Below are 17,188 nucleotides of genomic sequence, written 5' to 3'. Positions count from 1 at the left end.
TTGTACTGGAAACCTAATGGTATATGAATTGAACACATAAACATTAGGATTTGTCACTTTGCATTAGGATTTGTCACTTTGTATTAGGGGTTCCATACCCAGAAGGTGAAAAATTGTTTGGTTTTTCTCCTTTGTATCCAGACCTTTAAAAAATCTTATCAGTTCATTCCTTTGATATTTAAGTTCCAATGATGATACTAGTACCTTCTTGTAAGTATAAATAAGCTATATTTGGTGATGAACCAGAGATAAACATTTGGAAGCTGCAACTTTTTCCATGGGTTCTTTGTTAACAATAACTTTGTTATTAACAAACACAGCCCATGACATCTACGCCATGAAATTCTTTTGAAATCAAGTATAGTATTTTACAGTTGCCTTCATTTGTTCTCTTTGACTGTAATTGTTGGGTTGAAGCAACAGACTTACCAGAGAGCCAAGGCAATTTATTTTTACTGAAGACTACCTAAGAACTGCTTAGGTAGCTTTTCTCTGCAAGATTAAATGCAACCTTCATGGAATCATGTTAGCAGGGCCAGCAGCTAGAAAAATAAAGACTAAACCAAACCTTCAGCAACGAAATTCCCAGCTGCTCAGTGGCTCAGAGCTTTCCTGATTGCTTTCTTCCAATGAAAACACTGTAGATTAGTTTTAAGTGAATTCTAGTAGGTTTGGGGATTTGCAACTGACAGAAGAACAGCAAAGCATAATCTCACTTTAAAATAATAGTCCTGAAGGTAAATCTTTATTGGCTTTTTCTTGGGATGCTGGGATTTTTGTTCATATGGGAAAACTTAACTCATACACACTGTTTAGCTGACCTTTGAAGGTAAGGCCCTAGAAGGCAGACAGAGGCTGGACACCTGGGGATGTGCGTCAGGACTGCTGCTCCTCTTTCTTCTCTCCATTGTAGAGGCTGGAAACTTGGGGAGCCTGCGAGGAAGGCCCCTGTAGGGAATGTAGATGACCTGCTCTTTCCACTTTTGGGTGCCGTCATCCTGACGATTGGTGAAGTCAGGGCGAATTGAAAATGTTATAGGAGAGGATTTACTTAACTTACAGGTGCTTTTAATGCATTACGATTTTTTTTTTTCTTGAAAGTCGTTGCAGTTTGGGAGATGGGGTAGAGGAGAGTGCTCAACTGAAACAGTTGACTATTTTGATCATGCATCCATTCAGTCATTTATTTAGCGGGTGTTTATTCCGTGCTAACTGTATGTAGAGGGAGATATAAAACGAAAGAAAAGTAATCCTCTTGGATTTGAGGTAGCCAGGTAGGTAGATGGTCTGCATTCCTTAGAGTGAGGAGCCTAATTTATCCAGATAGAGAAAACACAATGAGGCAAGTAAGATGACAGTTCCAGAAACGATTTTACTTATCTGTGAATCCCTTTTAGAGTTCTTCCATGGGCCCTGTGGGGTTGTTTCAGATTGTAGGGGAAGCCACAGTGCTAATGTGACAGATTTTTTGCCAAGTGTATACATTTTATTTTATTTTATTTTAAGAACAGATTCTTAATAGACTGTAAAATAGGCATAAAACAATGTATTGTTTTGTTGTTCTTTCTGTTTTCCACAATTGTCTCACATTGAGTTTGGAACGTGGAACTATGGTCTGGTGTCTTTTGTCATTAAGGAAAACTGATGCGGTTAAATCCTGATAATTATCTCCCCTCTCTACTTCCCCTTCCCTTGTGGGGAGACACTGTAACCAGCAGAGCTGCAGAATCAGTACTCCTGCCCCCCACGGTAAACTGAAGGAAGCTGATGAAAGATATCCAGGAACTCTTGGCACTATTTTTGAAATTTTTATGTGGATTTGAAATAATTTCAAAATAAAAAGATTTTTTTAAGGCTTCCCATTAGTGCTCTAGAGTTACTGTTGCTTATTTAAAATAACAGCCTAATAGAGTATATTTGTAAGTTCCTTTGTTTGCTTCCCCACATGGATCTAGAAGGGATTTTATGTAGCTCTTTTTCTAGGTAGGTCCTACTTTCACCTTGAAGGGAAAAGTGGCCCTTACTTCATTTTGAAAATGCCTTATTTTCTCTCTTTGCGTGTGTGTGTGCGCGTGCGTGTGTGTGTTTGACCATAGTGAATATTTAAGTTGCCTGAAATTAAGGAATAATTATCATCCATGAAAGGACTGAAGGAAACAGTGGCAGCAAGTAGGGAAGTCATAAATGCATGTTGAAGCATTCTTTTTTAAACTGTGGTAAAATTTACATAACAAGATTTACCATTATAATCATCTTAGAGTGTATAATTTGGTGACGTTAATGACATACACAAGGTTGCCTAACCATCACCACCATCCATTTCCAAAACTTTTTCAGTATCTGGGTCAGAATCTCTATACCCATTAAACAATAACTCTGCTTCCTGCAACCCCTGGCAGCCAGCATTCTACTTTCTGTCTGTGAATTTGACCACTCGGGGTGTCTCATGTAAGTGGAATCATACAGTCTTTGTCTTTTCATGTCTGGCTTATTTCGCTCTGCAGAATGTTTTCCAGGTCCATCCATGTTGTGGCACGCATCAGAACTTCATTCCTCTTTAAGACTGAGTAATATTCCCACATTGTGTTCGTCCATTCATCTGTTGATAGACACTGGGGTTCTTATTAATTTGGCTATTGTGAATAAGGCTGCTGTGATCATTGGTATAAAAGTATCTGTTTGAGTCCCTGCTTTCAGTTATTTCAATTCTGTAGAATGGCCGGGTCATACGGTAATCCTATGTTGACCGTTTGAAGAGCCACCAAATTGTTTTCCATAGCTGTACCATTTTGCATCCCCACCAGCAATGCACACAGGTTCCAGCTTCTCCACACCTATTGCAAACATTTGTTATTATTATCTTTTTTTTTTTTTTTGATAGGGTCACCCTAATAGGTGTGAAGTGGTAGCTCATGAAGGTTTTGATTTGCATTTCCCCGGTAACTAATGATGCTGAGCACCTTTTCATGCGCTCCTAGCCATTTGTCCATCTTCTTAGGAGGAGTGTCTCAAGGGCTTTCTTCATTTTTGATTTTCTTATTGTTGTTGAGCTGTAGGTTTGAGTCATTCCTTTTGTGGTTTTGAAAATGACACACTAGTAAGTCTGAGAAACTAAGATTCTCCCCATTACAATATATGTAGCATGTGGCAAAAAGTTCTGTTTTAGAATTTTGAGATGCTGTAAAGCTGATGAAGCACAGTGTGGGGAATTCACTTATGCTGGAGTGAAGTAAATCGGAGCGCATGGGTAAGCGAGAATCCGATAGAAAGTACCTTCCCTTCTTGCACCATGCTGCAATTGGGAGTTTCCGTAGCAACGATTGCCAGCCCCTTCCCTTCATTTTTTCAGCTGCAGAAATCAAGTAACCTGCTCAGTGTATTGTGACCAGGTTAAGTACTCAGTATGTTTTGTCGAACTGTGCAGTAAATAATTTTTTTTCTGTTGTATTTTGAATCCAGAAATGTCTTGTGAGAGGAAAAATAGCAGTGCTTGAATATGGTAGTGAATTTATTGTCGCGGCTGCCCTTGTGGTAACTGCTCTGCTTGGGACTCATGAAAAAGGCCTTAGGGTTCTTCACTTCTGTGGTATTTCAAGATAAAAATTAGTAAAAGCAGCCTCAGAATAACATTTGGAGGCTTAAGAATTTAAATATAATCCATTCAATAATGGTTCAATAGTATTACTGAGTAGATGAAAAAAAATTGCCATAATGACAGATCTGTTAAGTAAAATGAATAAAAGCATTTGTGTATTTATTGTGAATTGTTCACAGCATGAGAAGCCATTCATTTGTTCTTACAAGAGCTATAGTAGATAAAGAAATTCAGTGAAATATCACAACTGTAAGGAAGCAAATTCATTGTTGGTTTAGTTTTATGTCCTGTGGAAATTTTTCATTTTACTCAATCCTTTTGAAAAGTTGAACTTTATTGAATAATATAACCCGGCAAGGTCATGTGTGGATTATAACTGAGTTGTAAATAATTGGAAGAAGATGCATAATATATGTGTTTTGAAGCAGAGTGGTAAGAGGAGTTGCAAAAATTTTTGTTCTCTTTAGGTTTGGGGCAAAGATTTTAAAAATCCTTAAAATTAGTTTTAAGTACTGTGAAAACAAACATGATAATGATGAAATTAAATTGAAGACTCTCTTCTGCAAACAAATATCTTAAATAAAACCCTCAGAGGAATTCATTCCTTCAGCAGACATTTTTGAACAGCTGTGTGTGAAGCCCTATGCTGTGAAGATGTAAAGCTGAAAATTTCGGATCCATGCTTTGAAAGAGCTTATCGTTTGGTTAGAGAGACAAGCAGGTAAATAAGCATTCCTGGTCGTGAAAAGAATGAAAGATGGGCTTCATGGAAGCATAGCAAGCCAAAGGCTAAGGGAGAGAAGAGGAAGAAGCTGTATCTTCTTTTTATTCTTTTTAATTTACTGGAGTTACCCATCATGAACTAAGAGCTATCTCTTTGACCAGAGAAACTGGGGCGTGCCTCACCACTGACTTCTGACTGGCCGGAAGGAGGGAGGCGATGTCATCTGGTGGCCAGTGGGTGAACAGGGCATTTTTGGTTGAAAGAACAGCAAGAGCAAAGACATGAAGGGTTGACAGTTCCTTCCGCTCCTGGTGCATGGACCGCTCTCCAGGGTGGCTGGGACAAACAGATGAAGGAGGGAGTGTCAGAGCCAGTTCCTGGTGGCCGCAAATATCTCACTCAGGGCATGTGTTCCTGTTTCCCAGTAAGAAACGGTTTTGTTCCGAGGATACAGCCAGCTTTTTTCTTTTTTCTTTTGGAAGGTTATTGAGGATTTGGAACATTTTCCCCTGTGCATTTCAGAAAATGATAGCTAATGACTGCGAGCAGCAGGGCGTGTCGCAGCTGTGCACCTGCAGTGTTGGAGAGGAGCTCTAAGGCGTGTGCATTTGTAGTCTGTGGTCCATTGCGGGAAGGACTGGGTCGTGCCTTTGATAATAGCCAGGCCTGTCTTTGAGGTGCTTTTATATAAGTTTCTAAGAGGAAATGATGAATAGGTACAAAAATATTTTTTGTACTATCTTTTGTTTGGTTTGAATCGGTTTGTGAAGAGAGTGTTTATGGATAAGTTTATAATCCCCAAGTGAGGAGGAATTCAAGACAGTGGGCTCCAATTCAGGTAAGAAACCCAAGTTAGAGAATCAAAGATAATGGCAAGACCCCCCAGAAACAATGCCTTCATAGGGCAGAAGTTAAGACAGGTCTTCCTATCTGCCCAGAGTGTCCCCAGGTCCTCCGAGTGACGCCACACCAGGCCATGGAAGGGCTGGGAGAACACCTAAGTGCAAACGTTAGCCAGCGGGACTCAGGAGCTGGAGGGAGCCCCGGAGCTGGCCATGCCATACTGAGGCTTCTTCCCTGCATTGTGACCACATGGATGATCCAGGAAAATTCACCTCTGTCAAGGTCAACAGACAACCTTTAAATCGACTGCCTCCTTAATTCCTATTTGTCACATAACACAGTCTGTTCACAGGTCGCAGAGGCTAGCATGTGGGATACTTGGGACGCATTATTCCACCTGCATCGTGTTTTAACCAAACCACCTCACACTCTTCATCCCACGCAGCTACAGAGTGGCTGGGGAGGTGTGACCATCAGGTGCCGAGGCCCTCACAGCTGGGGTGACCGGCTGCGGTGATGGCATTGATTGGACGTTTGCCAGACTCTTCACTTCCCTGGGGGGATAAATTGGAAGGTGTTATTCAAAGGCCTAGATATTTCTGTGGTTTATTTCGGTATTTCACCGTCTCCCCTCTATTGTCAGTAACTGCCTGTTTTGAACCGGTTATGTGTTGTGGAGGGCTGAGCCACATGACTCGCGTGGACTCGGTACCCTCATACGCGTTGGCTGAATTCAGTTGCAGTGATTGACTCGGTCCTCCTACTGTTATTTCCTGTCCAGACACAAAGACGCCTGCAGGACATTGGTGCCTCTGGGCTCAGGCACTGGTGTTTCCCGGTAGGGAAGGCGGACCGGGCGGCAGGAGGAAAGCGCGGTCAGCGGGTGTGTGCCCTGGCTGGACTGGGGGATTTCCTCCACTTAGTCGGCAGGGACCCTCGCTAAGGTGCAAGGACACATGGCTGACTGTGAACTAGCAGCTTGCAGGGAAACCTTCCAGCATTTTCTCCACCGCGGCTCTCATGTTCCCTGTGGAGCAGCTTCTTTGTATCACCAATGGCTCAAACATGTGGTCGTCCCCGGTCATTTGCCCTTGTCGTTGTTCTTCCTTTTGTTGGGAATGTTCTTTCTTCTCTTCCACCTGACGATCCCTCGGCTTCCAGGCCCAGTTCAGATGTCCCCTCTTCTAGGAAGCCTTCCAGAGTCCTCTCTTTCTTCTGGGTTTTTACATAAAATATTAAAACTCCCCCATAGGCCTTTGAAAAAATTCATCTATTTAAAGTGCAGAGTCACGTTATTGTGAGGCGAATGAACCAGTGGGGGTGAGTCTGATGCAGAGAGGGAACCCAAACCGAATGTGTCAGACGCCCGTAATCAGTGTGAGCAGTGGCGGTGGGTGCGTGGCCGCAGGGCAGCCGCCCGCTCCAGTGTGCTCATCCCGGGGGCTTCGACTCACCTCCAGGACACCACGTCTTGCTTGAAAGCATGCTTTAATGCTGACGTGCCTGCCTTCGTCTTTGCAGGGGAAGCCCTTGGAGGCCAGACATCATGTCTTCATCGTCTTTGCATACTACACACAGCTTTAGATAATGCTTGGCACACAGCGATTTTCATGTGGTTGGCTGGTCAGGTTTTTGGAATGAAAAGTTGAACCAACGTAATTCAAAAGTGTATTAACATCCTTAGCTGGATTCACCCGGAAAATGGCATGTACATAGTAAAATTGTTTTTTCGGTTGCATGCTTTTTGTAGTCATTTTGTTTTCCTTGATTATCATTTGTTCATAAATTTATCCATCACAACATATAGTTAATATCATCTGCTTTATCCTCCTCAGTCCTTGCCCTCAGTGAGTTTTCCCAAGAGGAATTCATCCACTTTCTTATCAGTGAGTGATTACTACATGTCATTATGTGCAAGCTACTGTACTTGATGTTTTGGGATGAATGAGATGGGATTCCTCCTTACAGGACTTTATACAGAGATAAGCCTGTTGCCAAGTACGTGGAGCTGTAAGCTTTGGTTGCATCAGAAGGTGGAAGGAGGCTGAGTGCAGTGGCTCATGCCTGCAATCCCAGCACTTTGGGAGGCTGAGATGGGAGGATCACTTGTGGCCAGGAGTTCGAGACCAGCTTGGGCAACATGAGGAGACTCCTTTCTCTCCAAAAAAAAAAAGGGAAAGAAAAAGAACAAAAAGAAGAAGGAGGGGAGGGGGAGGGGGAGAAGGAAGAAGAAAGGAATCAGTGGGATAAGGGGTTAGAAGAAAAAGGTGGAGGGAATCAGTGGGATAAGAGGCTAGAAAGGTGGGATGGGGATGAATTATGGTGGCCAGGAGTCTGTATTTTATTCAGTGGGCATTGTGGAACCATGGAAGGATTTTCTGCAAGGTGAGGAGCCATTTGGGGAGATTAATCTGGCCAACAATGTGCAGGGTGGAGAATATGCTTCTATTACAGAAGGTGGACCCTGGACATTGTCTTGTTCCTTGTGGAACACTCTGGCTTAGTCAATGCTGTTAGGTGGAGCACGGGCCCTACTGTTTGAAATTTCTTTGAGGAAGTCTTAGGGGAGACCAAGGAAATCTCACCTCATACTTTTCCTCCTAACATAAACTATCCTTTATCTATTTCTTCTCACGGTAGCTCTGCTAAGTTGCTATTAAGATCTCTGTTTAGCGACGAGGAAACTATGGCTTGGACAAGTTAAAGGTTATGAGCAGTGAGGTTCCAGTTCAGGTGGGCTTGAAGCCAAATCTGAGCCCCCACCACCGTATTATGCTTTAACAAGGAGAGGGAAAGAAAAGAAACCACTGTGGTCCTGGGAGGGGTTGGCAGAGAGGGGAAATAGTGACCATCCGATGGATGCCGAATCCAACCCTCCAACCTCTGGCTACCATTCGGAAACTGGTGAGAGGCAGTGGGTATCTTCCAAAAATATTCGAAGACAGTTCTGCAGCTTGCAAGGGAGACGTGCATTCTTGCTTTGGAGGTATTCCTGTACTTAGAGTGGGTAGCAGTTTTGGCTCTTTTTCCAGTTGGAATTCATTGGTGATTGGGATGGTTTATCCCATGAATAGAATCAAACTATCGGAAACTGTAGTGCGTGAGTTTATAGTTTGTGTGCTGGAGCTTGACCAGATTTGAACATAAAGAGTTAAATTGGATATCTCCATAATAATTAATAGTGATCATAGCACCAAAAATAGCTGGTAACCGTTATGGAGAGCTTCCTGGCAGAGGGGACAGCTCAAAGGAAATCCTCAGAGGAAAAGTGGTAGCAAGAAGCAGACCGTCAGGGCCAGCCTGTGCATGTGGAGTGTGGGAGGAAATCATTTTTTGTCATCCAGGGGAAAAGATAGTGCCCTTCAAAATCAACCTTTCAGAACAAGTTATTTTCAGGCAGCTGGTTTTTGGGAAGGTGTTGGTTTTCAAGGTAGTCTGCTAGTGATGTGATTGAAATCAAGAAAGCAGCAATTTTGTTGCTCAGGTTCCGGTTCCAGTATGCTGGCTCTTTGAGTTTCTGTTATTTGACTTTTCACAAATACTGACCACACTGACATCTCCTCTCTCTTGTCCCCTTGTCTTTTCTGTGTTCCTGAAGGGGCAAAACACACCTTTTGAGGTCTGTGGAGCTTAAAAATGAAGTCAAAGGTGACTGGGTGACATAAACAGCTCAGGTAATTCAGGTCCTGCTGCTTCTGCCATGCTCCTCCTCCTCAAGCCAGCATGGCTCAGTTATCCACTTTGATGTCTACCCTTTTCCCACGTGCCTCCTCCTATTGAACTTGTTCTGTATACTGTTACCTCTCCAGTGTCTGCACTAGAGGACGGAGCGGTCTTTTCCGGCTTGCATACTGCAGGCTGACACAGTCTTAAAGGAACTCCCCACCGCACTCCGAGGAGGAGGAGCTGAGCCTTCCCGAGGTCACGTTACTTCTCCTGTACTGCAAAGGCAGTGCTCAGAGGACGTGCTGATTAAGGGAAATATAGGATCACTTCTTTTCCCATTTTCCATATGGAAAGAAGCTTTGAAAATGCAGTATGTGTTCGAGTCCATATGCTTCGAAATCTGTGCATGATTCTTGCTTTGCTGAATTGCAGAGGCTGATGCCATCTAGATGCTGCGATCCAGGGCCAGACACACCTAAGGGTCCCAGCATGAGTTTACATTTATGAAAACTTTTAAAAGTCAGTCTACACTTTTAGGTCTTAATGGCCTTGCATAAATTTTTCTAGAAAATGCTCTTTAAAAAAATGATGGAGTAAAAAAGACTCTTAGATTTTCATAATTTAAATGTATCTGGAAGGTAATTTATCTGCAATTCACAGTTCTCTCGTTATCTGTTTTTTTACAGAAAAGAATATTACATTTGTATCTGCATCAAATTTCATGATCCTTGTAGATTTTTTTTTTTTTAATTTTAAGACAGCATGTTTCACACATGATTAGATTACTTGGGAAGCATTCCTAGAAGTGATATGGCTGGGTCCAAGGGTGTGTTTTTAAAAGTTTTGATACCTATGGCCTAGCTGCTGTTTGGAAATTTTGTACCTATTTTATACTCCCACCCATAGTGCATGTAAGATGCAAAACACTATTCTAGATATTTCATATGTTTATTTGCTTTTTTCTTTTCTTCTCTCTCTATTTCTTTCTTCTCTCTCTCTCTCTCTTTTTTTTTTTTTTTTTTTTTTGAGACAGGGTCCTGCTCTGTTGCCCATGCTGGAGTGTAGTGGCATGATCATAGCTCACTGCAGCCTCTACCTCCTGGGCTCAAGTGATCCTCCTGCTTCGGCCTCCCAAAGTGCTGGGATTACAGGTGTGAGCCACCGCATTGCCTTATTTTACATGCTTCTTCATTTAATCCTCACAAAGCCTGATGAGAACAGAGAAGGTCAGTAACCTGCCCAAAGTCACAGCTAAATGATAGAGCTGGGGGTGAAAGCAGGCAGTGCAGCAGAGCTCCACGGTCCATGTTGTTGCCCACTCTGCACTTCTATGGCAGCAGACATGAGAACATGAGCAAAGAGAGGCTGTGATGAGACGCCTTCCTTTTGGGAGCCCTTAGATATGGATATGGCCTCGACTTTCACTCTCCTTGATTCATCAGATAGGACAGGTGCAGAATGCTTTTCCTGGGCCAAAGCCTATGGTCTTCACATTCTGTGTGCAGCGGTGTAATTTGGAAAGAAGCAATGGTCACTTTGGAGAGCCAGCCCCTTTCCTCAGCTCTCCTGTGCCCCTGTGCTGCTGTCATTGCCCCGTCACCTCTGCTGGCATCATTTCCCATGACTGCAGTGCTGGGGGGGACTTGGGCCTGGCCTAGGGTCTCTACATCACCTGAGGAGGGTCTCCAAATAGAAGTGTGAAGGTTTCACAGTGTTTCTGTAGGGATAGCAGGCGTTAGACCCATGCTTGTCTCTGCTGCTGCATTTGGTGTGATGGATTTTGCAAAAAATGTGCTTGTTTTCATCGGGGCAGCGTAGGGTCATATTGGGTCAAAAGGCTTCCTCTTTTAGGAAAAGTCCCAGACAGCTGCTCACTTATCTTCTTGTTCCCTCCCTGCTTGTGGGGGATTTGTATTTTTAATTGTCTTTCATTCCGAACAAAGACTGAGCAAGCAGAAAGTGTTGAGAAGGGCCCCAGGGAACATTCTGGCTTTGTGTTTTCTTTCTGATCTGCTGGCCTGGCCTGCGGGACTTCAGTGCTCACGTTCCTGAGAGGAGGCGACAACCTGGGGACTAGTGTGGTGTCCAAGGCCAGCTGGGGAAGCACACCAGTTTCCTAGCAGTTCTGTTTGAGGATCAACGGCACATGTAGAAAAATACTGTTTCCCAGGGGTTTTATATTGCCAAGAATACCCCCGAAGATGAAGCCCATTTTTGGATCCTCAGTTCTCATGATAATGGAGTTTGATGACCTAGAATCAGCTTTGGCATGGGCTAAGCCAGAGCACCCTTTTAAAATGAGGATAGTAATGAGACCAACCCCATCGGGTTACTGTGAGGGTTACATGAGATAATGTATAGAGTTTAATGCTGGGTGCACCATGGGTGCTCGGTAAATAGTCATTGCTGTCATGATCCCCACCACCACTGTTATCTCCTAGACATCAGGAGAACATTTTTGTGAAGCCACTTTGGACTTTTGCATGTAATAAATAATTCAGTGCCTGCAAATGTAGACGCTGATTTAAGTACCTTGGCCGTTATGGTAGGAAGGTCTCGGGGCTCCTTCACCTTGACCCTCACTACCTTTAGTGTTTTTTCTTTCTTCACACTTTCATGGGGAAGTATGTGCCTCTCTGAACTGAGTTTTTCCCAAGCACCACAGAACCTAAACAGTTCAGTGCTTTTTATACTTCTCACGTTGCATGATATTTGTCGTTTGATTCAACATTACGTGATAAAAGAGATGGAGGAGGTAAACTTGCCAGACAATTCCTGTGTATGGTTTTGCATTTGTGCCTCTGGGTATTGAGTCTTTTCGGTTTGCACCGAGGCTTCCGCGGAGGAGTAGGGCATGTTAAATGGAGCAGTTGCTTATGTGCTCATCTCAGTGGATGACATGGATGTCATTCATAGTGCACGCACAGCAACCAACAAATAAACAAATGTCATTTAACTTGATACTTGGAAGGGTATTTTTACAATAACTTTAGTTTTTTTTTTTTTTGTTGAGACGGAGTCTCGCTCTGTCGCCCAGGCTGGAGAGCAGTGGCGGGATCTCAGCTCACTGCAAGCTCCGCCTCCCGGGTTCCCGCCATTCTCCTGCCTCAGCCTCCCGAGTAGCTGGGACTACAGGCGCCGCCACCACGCCCGGCTAATTTTTTGTATTTTTAGTAGAGACGGGGTTTCACCGTGTTAGCCAGGATGGGCTCGATATCCTGACCTCGTCATCCGCCCGTCTCGGCCTCCCAAAGTGCTGGGATTACAGGCGTGAGCCACCGCGCCCGGCCCTAAATAACTTTAGTTTTTAAATCAAATATTTAGAATGTCATGGAGAAAGAACAATGATATTACAAATGCCATCATAAAGGAACCTTAGGGAGACTATTTCAAAGAAATTTTGAATCTAAATATTTAAAGCTTTTCTTATTTTATAAGTAAATATTTTATGTATTTGATTGGTAAGCTAAAGCACATACACATTGTTAGGTAAACCTGATTTAAAGGAAATAATACTTGTAAATGGCTGCTTAAGATATCAAATTTTATAAAAATGTTCAGGAAAAGTATTTTTCCACTTTCTAATAAGCAGAAATAGTTTGCATTACACTTTTTTCATTTCAGAACTAAACAGTGCTATTATTCACTACATTAAGCATAGTGTGTGCCAGATTAATTTGTAATATAAATACAGTTTAAGGAAAATGATGCTGATTTTTCTGTATAGCATGATAACAATAATATATTCCAAGGATTGAAATAACTTGAAATCTACTGCAAGCCCCAAATCCCTTATTTGCAATCCAAAACGCTGTGAAACTGAAAGTGATTATCGTGACTCATTTGGCAGGGTAGTCTGCCCTGAGTTGACATGAAGCTATTCATAGCTTTTATTTATCCCAATCAATGTGAATGTTCGTGTTTTGCTGCAGAAATATTAACTGTGTTGGATTAAGGGGTTCCGCCCTAGATACTTTCCGGGGTGTTATGTTCCTTGGGGTATATGGTATATGTGCTGCATTATGTTGCTAACATCCACACACTTCTGAATTCTGAAGACTTTATCTGGCCCCAAGATTTTGAATAGAAGATGGCGAGCCTGCGTCAGTACACCTGGCCCCTACAACTAGAGGCTTCTCACATCCTGGTGTTTCCAGGAACAGTCGCTCTTTATATCTGTTTCAAGTGTTAGTATTAATGAGACCCCATTCACGGTCAGAAGTGCTGCATTTTGGCTTGGTCACCATACTGACCACATACCATAGTTCTTGGTAACGGCCAACGCGGTGTTGGTGAACATCAGTACGTTTCTAATGAATTCCCATGTATAAAATAAACAAGATCTACATAAACAAGATTCCAGATTGTATCTTGAAAACCTAAAATAATTTAAAGCATTATTGATAAGGTATCCCCGACTGCCTGTCTAGACAGCATTTCCCATGCATTGGTGCATGCTTCCTTTGATGGCAGTTCATCCTTCTCCTCACTGTGATTGCCGGTGTCCCTGTCTTCTCTTTCTAGGCTGCAAGCTCCTTCTCCCATTGCATATCACTATGCTGGGCGTGTATAGCAAGTTCATTATTTAGTCAACTAATATTTATTGAGCATTGGCCTCTGCCGTACTCTGAGCGCTAGGAATAGCATGCTGAACAAAACAGAATTGGCTTTGGTTCTCATGGAGATTCTTTTTTTTTTTTTTTTTTTTTTTTTGAGACGGAGTCTCGCTCTGTCGCCCAGGCTGGAGTGCAGTGGCCGGATCTCAGCTCACTGCAAGCTCCGCCTCCCGGGTTCACGCCATTCTTCTCATGGAGATTCTTGTCTACAGATTTGGGGGCCTGGCCTGGCGAGATGGAGAAGGCTTGCTGTCGAGTGACTTTGAAGCCAAATCTGAAAAATGAGTAAGAGGTAGCCTGTGAGAGGGGATGCTGTTGAGGCTGAGGGGTGACAGACGCAGAGCCTTGGGACAGACCCCTCGCTGGAGGCTTGTGGGGTAAGGAAAGGCTTTAGGCTTGTGGAATGACGAGAGTCTGTTTTTGCTTTTGGAAGGGTGTTCCGGCTGCAGGGCACAGCTGGGTTGGGGTTGGCGGCCGAGGAGAGCAGTCTGAATGGCTGCCTGGTCCAGGCTTTGTGGAAGGAAGGAGCGGTTCTTCACCCCTGGTTTCGGTTTCTGTTCTGAGTGTGGTAGCTGTTCTTGGACAGTGCTGTGTGCTCTTCTCCGGAGTCTGAGGCCAGGGGAGTGACTGCAGTGTTCAGCCAAGTACGAGCCAGTGGAACTGCTGGTTATTCAGGCTTCCGTCTTGCACACGTCGAGGAAACGTTGTAAACAAGAAACTAAAAGCAAAGCCCTCACTCATAGTAGGTCTTCTCCGAGCCAAGTGCTTGAAAAGCTGTGGGAGTGGGAACTGTTGTCGTGACAGTGAATGACACGACATTCACTGGGGCGCTGGGAACCCTGAAGTGTCCTGCAGAGAACTGGGGGTGGAGGGGCCTCTGGAGGATAAACATCTAAAATTTGCAAATCTATCAGTGACCAGCGATGGCACTTCTGGCGATTTTCTTCCACCTTAACTTTGAGGTGAGGCAGTGTGACTTGGAAACCAATTCTGGGCTTTAAAATATAAAATATAAATAACGTCTATTGAATTCGCACAGAAGTTTGACGCCTAAATCTGAGCGCTTTCTCTCAAATACGCAGGAGAGCTCTTCGGTGGTCTTGTTTTTCCTCTTCTACACAAGCGAACAATTTAAATGAATTATGGACCATCACTCCTCGTCTTCCCCAGGAAATGAAGCTTAGAGGCTCCTTGTTCAGCTAATTGTTGCTTGATGAAGCTGCCCCTTATGGACGGATAGATAAAGTGATTGATGCATGTGCTTATTAATACCGTCCTGGTGCGCGGATGGAGAATAAACCGCCAGCAGCTTAATTTAAGCACCACAGAGGGGGTTTCTAGAGTTTGTTGTATTTGCAGAAAGGCTGTGGTCTTTCCCTCTGTACTGGAAATTACTTCCCTACCTGGCACTGTCTTTCTCGCCAAGTCGTTTTCTTTTGAGCTAATTTCAGACTTCCACCACGGTTCAACAACAGTACCAAAAATTGTTTTTCTGCACCTTTGGAGAGTAACTTGCCAGTACTGATACCCCATCACTCCCGAGTACTTCAATGTATCTTTGCTGTGACAAAGACACTCTCCACTGAGAACCAGGCATGGCCATCAGAATCAGGAAACCAGCACCACTGCGTGAGCCACCCCCGACCTGCAGACCCCGTTCCTGTTGGAATGTCTCAGTCACGTCCCTTGTAGCAGGAGAATCTGATGCAGGGCTAGGGGTTGAATTTTGGTGCCCTGCCTCCTTCATTATTCCTTGACTTCCATGAACTTGACACTTTTTTTTTTTTTTTTTTGAGACGGAGTCTCACTCTGCTGCCCAGGCTGGAGTGCAATGGCCGGATCTCAGCTCACTGCAAGCTCCGCCTCCCGGGTTCACGCCATTCTCCTGCCTCAGCCTCCAGAGTAGCTGGGACTACAGGCGTCCGCCACCTCGGCCGGCTAGTTTTTTGTATTTTTTAAAGTAGAGACGGGGTTTCACCATGTCAGCCAGGATGGTCTCGATCTCCTGACCTCGTGATCCGCCCGTCTCGGCCTCCCAAAGTGCTGGGATTACAGGCTTGAGCCACCGCGCCCGGCCGAACTTGACACTTTTGACAGTGATAAGGCAATTATCTTAGAGAATGTCTATCCGTTTGGGCCTGCTGACGTTTCAGGTTATGCATTTCTTACAAGAATATCACGGCGGTGAGGCTTTCATCTTCTTGCATCCTTATAGGTGACACATGCCTTTGATTTGTCCCTTAATTGGTAACGTTCATTTGATCTTTTAATTAAGGAGCCATCAGTCAGGCTTCTCCATGATAAAGTTAGTCTTTTTCCCTTTGTCGTAAAAAATATTTTGTGGGACGTATTTTTGAGGCTATGTAAGTATCCCATTTTTCACCAACCTTTTACCCACTGGTTAGCATCCACTGGTATTTCTTGGCTGAGTATACTTTGATAGCTACCAAATGTCGACCTTCTAAGTCCATCATTCTTCCTGTGTTTATTCGTTTGCATTCTACTTTATGGGAAACTTTCTCATCCCCCTGTATTTATTCATAGATTCCAATTTTGTTCAATGACAAATACATTTCAGTCATGTGTTTAGGTGCTCAGATTTTCTTAGGTGTGGCCAGTGGGAGCCCCATCAGGTTGGCTTCTGTGTCTCTTTTCCTTATGTTGCTATTATCTTTTGAGCCCTTCCTTGTTTTCTGGCCCGGTCTTATCTTTTGCTTTCCCTGCCCCAGCTCTGGAGTCAGCCGTTTCTCCAAGGACCCTTGATTCCTTTTGGTGGAGGATGGTGTTTGGAAACCAAGATTTGGACACTGCCTGTGCTTGTTGCTGTTGGGGTCTTGCTGTTCCCAGGCCCTTTTAGTTGCAAGATTAAAGAATATGTGTATTAGTTACATACATACTTACACATATGCATGCTTTTTTTTTTTTTTTGAGACGGAGTCTTGCTCTGTTGCCCAGGCTGGAGTGCAATGGCACGATCTTGGCTTTCTGCAAGCTCCACCTCCCGGGTTCAAGCAATTCTCCCTGCCTCAGCCTCCTCAGTAGCTGGGACTACAGGCGCGTGCCACCACGCCTGGCTAATTTTTTTTTGTATTTTTAGTAGAGATGCGGTTTCACCATGTTAGCCAGGAGGGTCTCGATCTCCTGACCTCGTGATCCGCCTGCCTCCTATGCATGCTTTTTTTACCTCTGTATTTATTTCTGTGTTTATTGAGATAAATGAAAAAGCACAAATTCCAATGAAGTCCTCCTCTTCTAGTGCCACAGCCTGGGTTATTATAGTTTTCTTTCTTTCTGTATTTGTAGCTTCCTTCTCCAGTAGTCAAAAGTCTGGCTTCCATTACCCTGGTATATAATATAATTTACTCAGTTGCCTGTGTGTATGTGGTCTTGTGTCCCCACTGCTGCCCCACCACAGTGATGATGCCCTCCTCACCTCCCTGCTCTGGCTCCCAGCCCCTGCACAGGGCTGTGGTCTCCCTCCTATGTCTATCCTCACTGCCCACATGGGCTTTCATATTCTGTGTGCTGGGTGGCTGCTGCCCCAGCCACCCTAACAGGTGCCCTCTTTCTGCCAATACCTACCCTGGCTGCACCTGCCCCTCCACCCCTAGTGTCTGTTAGTTTCCTGTGGCTGCCATAACAAATTACCACAAACTGGGAAGCATGAAACAACCGAAATTTATTCCCTCACAGTTTTGAAGGCCAAAAGTTGGCAATTAAGGTATGGACAAGGCTGGTTCCTAT

General features: G+C 44.0%; 1 protein-coding gene across 12 annotated transcripts in view; it reads left to right on the top strand.

The window, feature by feature from the left end:
- The window catches only part of IRF2 (interferon regulatory factor 2), a 142,295-nt gene that overhangs the window by 67,262 nt on the left and 57,845 nt on the right, over positions 1 to 17,188 (top strand). For 2 of the 12 annotated variants that reach the window (XM_078001467.1, XM_078001462.1), the window contains exon 1: positions 13,617 to 13,821. The gene's annotated coding sequence lies outside the window, so the exon portion shown is untranslated. 12 annotated transcript variants of the gene reach the window in all.

Source organism: Macaca mulatta, chromosome 5 (genome assembly GCF_049350105.2).
Source record: "Macaca mulatta isolate MMU2019108-1 chromosome 5, T2T-MMU8v2.0, whole genome shotgun sequence".
In the NCBI taxonomy this organism is placed as follows: Eukaryota; Metazoa; Chordata; class Mammalia; order Primates; family Cercopithecidae; genus Macaca; species Macaca mulatta.
This window is presented reverse-complemented; position numbering and strand designations above follow the sequence as displayed.